This window comes from Meleagris gallopavo, chromosome 4 (genome assembly GCF_905368555.1).
Source record: "Meleagris gallopavo chromosome 4, MGAL_WU_HG_1.1, whole genome shotgun sequence".
NCBI classification, from domain to species: domain Eukaryota; kingdom Metazoa; phylum Chordata; class Aves; order Galliformes; family Phasianidae; genus Meleagris; species Meleagris gallopavo.
In genome coordinates, this window is record NC_139407.1 from 36,929,638 (window position 1) to 36,937,245 (window position 7,608).

The window sequence follows — 7,608 nt, forward strand, 5'->3', positions numbered from 1 at the left end:
CTGTGAGATTCATATAAGCAGATTTTTTTGCTGAAACATAGCCAGTATCAAGCCATAAGGCCACCCTTCCACTGCCCTCTGAGCTGCCTCTGTTCCTCAAAGCCCCTCAGGATTTCTCAAGGGAAGCATTTTGGGGTGGCGGTGCTTCAGCCCCAAGGCACAGCAGCTGGGTGGAAGATGAACGAGCTTGACATCGCCCTTGTCAACCTAATGCTAGGGGAGCGATGCCACAGCAGATGTACGGATGTTCTGCTTTCACACCAGTGTCAGGCAGAGATGAGACTGCCCAGTGCCCTGCACCGTGCTGCAGCAAGCAGTACAACCCCTTATTTCTTGTGTCCTCTATTTCTTTCCATTTGGGAACAGCTGGGCTCACCCACTCTTCCTTGTAGCAGGACTCCTTCAGATGGGCCTCAAACTACCCTGACATCGCATGGCTTTGTGTCACATCTCGATAGGCCTTGTCTCTTGGTATTGCAGTGCTCTTGTTCTATCCTAGCATCAGGAACCTTTCCTCTTCTTGGTGCTGTGCAGGAGATATGCCTAAGAAGCTGCATCTCCATTTGTTTCTCTATCAGTTTTTCATGACAATCTTCAAAACAACAAGAAGGTACCCTCTGTGTGAAAAGGCATTTTTAAACACTGCATGTAAAAATCAGACATAACAAAAAATTTTTTTTCAAATGAGTGTTTGGTCATGCTAGATTTTTTGCCATGTATGTTTCTGAGTTTGCTATCATTTTGCACATAATTACTTAACAGCCATATTACCGCAGAAATATGTCTGTACTTGGCTATACCAACACCTGTGACATTCCCACTCAGCCTGTGAGATCCCTACTTGCCCTAGAAGCCCCTGCAGCAGAACAGTGCCACTTACAAATGATGTCCTTCTGCCCCATTTTCATGGCCTGGCTGCCACTGCCTTTGCATGTATGCCTTGGTTTCCCCACAGAACTCACAACTCACAGCCATGTTGTGGCACCCAGCTACCCTAAGGCACTTGTCCCTGCCTCAAGACCCCATGCCTTATGGGAAAGCAGCAGGTAAAGGAGGAAGCTTGTGGCATTTGTTTTTAGAATTTGGTTAGTGTGAGCCAGTGGGAAGCAGTGCCAGCTTCTGCGCCGAGCCATCAGGTCACATCGAGCTGAGGCACCAGCTGATTCCAGCATGCGTTCGCACCTGCAGGAGATCTTCTCACCACACCTGGTAAGGAACAGCAAGCAGACACTGCACAAAGCACTTGGGAACCAAAAGCCATGTTTCCTAACAAAAGACATTTGAGCGTGAAGCAAGTAAGAGAAAAGAAAGCAAATATCAGCCGTGGCAGAAAAAAAGGAGAACAAAACAAAGGGAAAAGCATAATAAAGTGCAAAGGGGAGAAAGGTATACTATGAAGGCAGCTCCATGCATTGTTCAGAGGGTGGGAGAGGGGAGCACAATACACCTAATTCCCTTGGAGGGAGCAAGAGTCACCAACTTCCATGTTTGTCATGCTTTCACTTCTGGCAACAAGAAGCAGCTGTGTCACCTGCACCTCATGTACCACCACACGCTTTTCCATCACATCATGGAACTGTGGGCTGGATTCTTCTGGACAACAATCATCCTCAGAACATGCTCTCTACCAGTGCTCAGAGAGGTGAGTACCTGGTGGTGAAGGGAGCTTTCATAGAAGGGACTTTGTTTTCCCAATAGGATGTCTGTAGCATCCCCTTGATGATCAGCACAGCCAAACGCACTCAACACTGGGCTGTCCCAAGCTTTGCCTGTGCGTACAAAGCGGGACAACACACAACAGTTTCACCCTCTGCTGGCCACAGTTCTCTGTGATGTCTGTACAGGGACAGGTTCCCCCATGGTTGGGTATGGACATCCACAAAACCTGTACATTTAGAACACAGCACCCTCCCCTTGCAGCACTAAGCCCAGCCTCAGCCCTACAGGAAGTTGCAAAGAAGCAAGTGAGATGCAGGACTGCTTTTAGCATCAGGCTCTTCTTATCTCTCACTTTATTCCAAATCTTTCCTTTTGCACAGACCACAAGGGCTGTGCACTCTGATTAAACATTTTGGAGCAGCACAGCACTACTGGCAGCTATCAGCAACAGGTGTGCGCACCCAGACCACCGTGACAGGGGCTGAAGTACTCTTGTCATTGCAGCACAGCCCTCCTGCCTGGGTAGCTGTTTGCTTTCAAGTGCCATGAGTGGTTCATCCCTTCCCTTTCCCTCATTTCTTGCCACCCTTCTGTGTTTGTTTTCTTCCATTCAAAATGCCAGCAGGCAATAAAAAGGCAGCAGCAATGAGCATGTGCTTATCTGGCTTAAAGTTAGTTGTCTTGGCAACAGCGACCAAAGCTCTCATGTATTCTCCTACCTTCGTTCTCTCATTTTTGCAGTAATTGAGATGACTAGGATTAGCAGACACGCATGCCAAGTGTGCTGCCAGCACCGCTCCCGGCACAGGGATGCAGCAGGCTCTGCTCGCCTGCTAGCAGAAACCATGGGCTGGGCTGCCGGTGCCCTAAGAGTTCTCAGCCCTTTGGCACGAGGAGCTCCAAGCCAAGGGATGCGTGAAGCACTGCAGCACCCAGCCAACTCAGGGACCGCAGCTCCACAGCCCACCGGCACTTCCCTCTTTGTCCTCAGAGGGTCACTGCTGGAGCTGCAATTAGCAGATTTGTGTAATTAGTTTACGTGTTCAGCCGATCGGCATTGCACAGTGGGCACAGTGGCACCCAGCCATTTCTTGCAAATCTGCAGCAGTAATTGCTTGCAGCACTGCCAATGCATGCCTGGCACCGTATGCTAACTCTGGGTCCATCAGTCAGATTTCGGGTCTGTTTACGCAGACAGTTTGTAAGTCAGTTTGATATTTCCCACCGTCATTAGCCCAGCTGCACATTCTGGCTCCCTCACAGAGAGGGGATTTTTCTTTTAACCCAGGTCCCTGGAGTCCTAAAGTTGACAGGCAGCAAGGTCAGAGCAGGCAAGAGGGGCTGCAGGGGCAGAGGGGAAAAGGCTCCTGGCCAGTTGTGCTGCCAAAGAAATGGGCACTGCCTGTTCAGAACACAATGAAAAGCAGCAAGCAGTTCTTTGCCCTTGTAAAATTAATCAAGTATTTTCACCCAGGCATTTCCCTAATGCTGCTCTTAGAGACAAAATGGCATTTTAGAAAAAGTAAGTAAAATAATGACCAAAAAAAACCCAAACAGCAGATCTTTTCTTGCATTTAAAATAAACACTCCTCAGTACTTGCATGACTAAGTTTCTAACCTACTACAGGAGAAATAAAACACATCGGGTATCTAATATTTTGATACCACTGCTCTGAAAAAAGCTAACTCACACCCAAATATCCACAGGCAGGAACACACAGTGCTCCATCACAGAACCCACCTGATATGACTTAGGCAGAACTAAGTATAATATTATATTTACTTTTGGTGCTGAGCAACTTCCTTAGTGCCACCAAAAGAAACTTTACGACTTGTAGGCAAGATAACTGCATTTCTTCCACTCTCAATCACATTTCTTTTTTTTTTCCCCCCCCCAGCATTATGCAGTATTCTATTATTTAATGCTGTCTGAGATCAGTAGACAGTATGGTACCACAAGTAATCACAGCACTGACCTGTGTTCTGGTGGCCTAGACAGGCAAATGCCTTCGACATCCATCAGAGGATAATTTTCTAATTTGATTTAGAGCCTGTCCAGAAAAAGATAATTGACTCACCTGCTAGCTTTCAAGGACTGGAGTGAAGTCTGATTTAAACTTGAATGCACAATACTGCATACATCTTAGGAAAAAAAAAAAGTGCAGAACACCAATATAATGTACAAAGCAGACAGAACAGGCAATGCTAAATCAGAACTGGATGGTAAAAAAATAAAGTAGAATGAAAAAAGCAGGGAAACAACAACAAAAAAAAAGGATGTAAATCTTGGGAATACCTCACATCAGCAGAGGTAGCAGATAAAAATTTAGGAAGTCTTCCTACTGCAGATGTCCACACCCTAGATGAGAACTTTGGCATCTCATAATCTCTCAAGGACAGACTAAAGGGGCACAGAGTACAAGCGTAACAGACTGAGGGAATAGCCCACTAAGAGCAGGCTGCTGGAAGTTGCAGGTCCAGTAGCTGTGGAATACCCGGCAGCTCCTTTTGAGCACAGGTGTTCTACCACTACTGTGTTTCTCCTTCCAACACCAGGAGTGCACTTGTGGGGAGCAGCCACAACCTGGGAGGACATGGGTTTGAAGATACAGGCATCGTGAGCTTCCTTGAGAGGCATGCAATGGCTCTGCAGTGAAAGCAAGTAGGTCCTACTGCTCCTTTCTGCACATATATAAAATGACTCGAAGGCCTTTCCCAAGATCTGGCTCATTTCTGTCAGCTGAGGAGGGGAGCATGAGTTCTAACTGCATCTGCCCACGTGCAGGATAGCTCTGCAAGCACACACACGCTGATGGCACCTGCCAGAATCAGCTTGAGAGCATTTGGAAAAATTATGCTTGGCACACCAGGGCATAAACATTTTGGTGAGAAATGTGTTCAACAGAGCTTTTTACCTTTGGCTACTGGTGCCACTGTAAAGCCAAAACAACAGTTGCAAAAGCAGATTAAATCCAGACTAGCAGACATGTTTGCTTCCGTCCTTTTAAGATCCTTTCCTGCAGGCAACAAAATGCCTGTTTGTAACAGATGTCTCTGCTTTTGTCTTCAATAAAGGGTTTCAAATTAACTGTGGCCCACACCCTCCTCACCTGCCCAATCCCCCCCATCTCACCAGCCAGCCCACCTCTTAGCAGATCCTTTCCATCTAACTCCTCCCACACCCCGTGTTGCCATCACACCCAGAACTTTGCACCTGCATTCCAGTCCTCCTCCTCTCCTTCCTCAACTCCCGAACTCCCGAACTCTTATCTGAGTGAAGCCCAGCATGACAGAGCCCGATTCTTCCCAAAACACAACATTCACAAGGCCAACTTCCAAACCTGGAAATGTTCCATCAGAGGAAGAAAAACAAATAAATAAATAAATAATCACAGCAGCCTTCTGGGGGTAGGAAAAATAAAGCAACAAAACAGTTTTCCCTACAAAGTATCCATGATTAGATAGGCTGGATTAGAACACTGTCAACATTCTCTAAAGAAACCATTTAAATCACAGACCACATGACCTGAGAGTACTTAATATTACTTCAAAAACAAAACACCGCAAAGCTCTCCTTTTACTGAAGTCCCAAATTGTGTTTCTTGCTCCGAAGGCCTCCATTTGGCAGGATTACAGTCCTGTTGCTGCCATGTACAATCTGCAACTAGTGGAACAGAGGTAAGAATGTAACACTGCTAAAAATCATTTCAGATTCAGCACTAGGATGGTTCAGGAAAAGCACAATCAACACCAGACTTTGCCTCAGGCAATCTTATGTGCAATAATGCTCTTGAAGTTTGACACTGAATACTGCAAGCAGACAGGAGTCTACAAAAACAAATGAGAGTCATAGGTTAGGAACTGCTGTAATTTCGCAGTATCTAGAGATGAGCAGAACAGAACATTTAATTGTACGTACAACACTGTTCTTGAAGTTTGTCACTTGCTTGAATACTGCAAGCAGACAGGAATCTGCAAAAACAAATAAGAGCCATAAATTAGAAGTGGCTATGATGGATGAACCTAGAAACAAGTAATTTGTTTAATTACAATTTGTAATTGTAATTAAAGCAAAACAAACAGAAAAATCGCTGTAGGTAAACACTGAAGACCATGCTGAAGGCAGCCTTTGTTGGTAATGGTCAAATGTGAAGTACTTCAGGGATGCAACACTCAAGGGATTGTAAAACTCAGCAGATGGACTCCTCTACTTAGCATATGTTGATGAAGAAGGATAAAAGCAGCAGATTCTAACTGTCATGTTAAAGAAAAAAAATACATAAACCATTCTGGCATAATTAAGAATCCTAGGTTGTTGGATTTTTTTTTTTTTGTATATATACGTATTTGTATGTTTGACTTCTGAAATAAGGGGCAACAATGCCACACCTAATATCCTCAGAAAAAATAAAAACCCACTAAACACTCTCCTTCCCTGCTGAAGATTTCAACCCTGGTTTGGAAAAAGCAGAAAAAACCCTGCTGCCTCACAGTAAGTACTTCACCTGTATAAGGATAGGAAGGAGCAGAAGGACCACTTGCTGTGTGTTTGAATCAGGAATTATCAATAAAGCAGCAAAACTCCCAGGAATTCTGTTTGTGCAGCTCTGCTCCACTCTCCATAAACCATAAAAAGACTGAATCATTTATAACACGGATGAATTTCAGCTTATGTGAATTTCAATTCCAATTACAGAGAAACCCATTACATTTTACCCAGAGCAGTTACTACAGAAGTCCACACATGAGAGGCTGGCATCCACGGTAGAATCTAGTCTTCCCCCTCCTTTTCTCCAGATTCCTCTGGAAGGAATTGGCCTTGTGCAATTTCTAAGAACTATTTGCAAGCTTTTTTTTTTTTTCTTTCCCCCTCCCCTGAATGTTTGTCCCTTATCTTGTACTTTTTTCTGTTCTGTATTCCTGCTATCTTTAGTTTGATCACTGTTATACCCCCTTCATTGATTTGTAGTAATCCTCTCCATTCACTTACTGCCTGAGGAGAGGGATACTGTCTGCTGCCGGCTCAGATGCTAATCTGTGTCTGATGGGAGTAAAGGATGGACGCTTACAGTGGCTGTGCCAGAGCTTAAGGACTGCATAGCAGCAGAAAAATACCAATGTAACAAAACTTTTATTAATATGTGGCATTAAAATAGTCACACTACTCAAATGACTAGAAAGCATACAATTTTTAAATGTTAACCAATTTTATGATCAAAACCTAAAGACAAAAATGCCTGGAGTGTCATTCCAAGTTCCTTTCAAGAGGCTGGTGGTATTTTAGGAATGTACTTCTAGTTTCCAAGTAGCTTGCTCATCCCTCTATTTATAAAGGAAAAAAAAAAAAAAAAAATCACACTTATAGACCAATGTGTTAGTTTCTTTGCCCTGCAACAACATTCCCTAAATCTCATGAACAAATGTGTGAACGTCTCATAATTGAGAGAACTGTAAAAATACACTTTAGATATGCAAGTTTAACTATTATATATATGTGTATGTATGTATGTGTGTGTATTTATATACATTTATATATACATGTATATAAAATTATTGCCAGTTAACAATGAAATCAAGCACATTAAGATTATTAAGATTAGTATCTTACCTTGCAAACTACACAACTTCAGCACCCCATCTCCAAGCAAGAAATATTTCTGGAACTAGAGTTACCAGATGTAATCAAGTTTGGCTTTTTCCTTTACTTTCCTCTCCCAAAATTACAACTACAAGACCTGTTAAGCAAGCACTTCACAGTAATTATTTTCAGACTCCTCAGTGAGATCTTCACACAGCCCCGGTCATTTTAAAATACACGTAAGAGTATACATTCATGCTACTGCATTTTTCAATGGTCTAATGAACTAGGTAGAGGCCTAGAGAGATGCATTTACTATTAAACGGTTTTATTATTTATAGTGTCTAAACACCAAATTAGAGAAACACAAC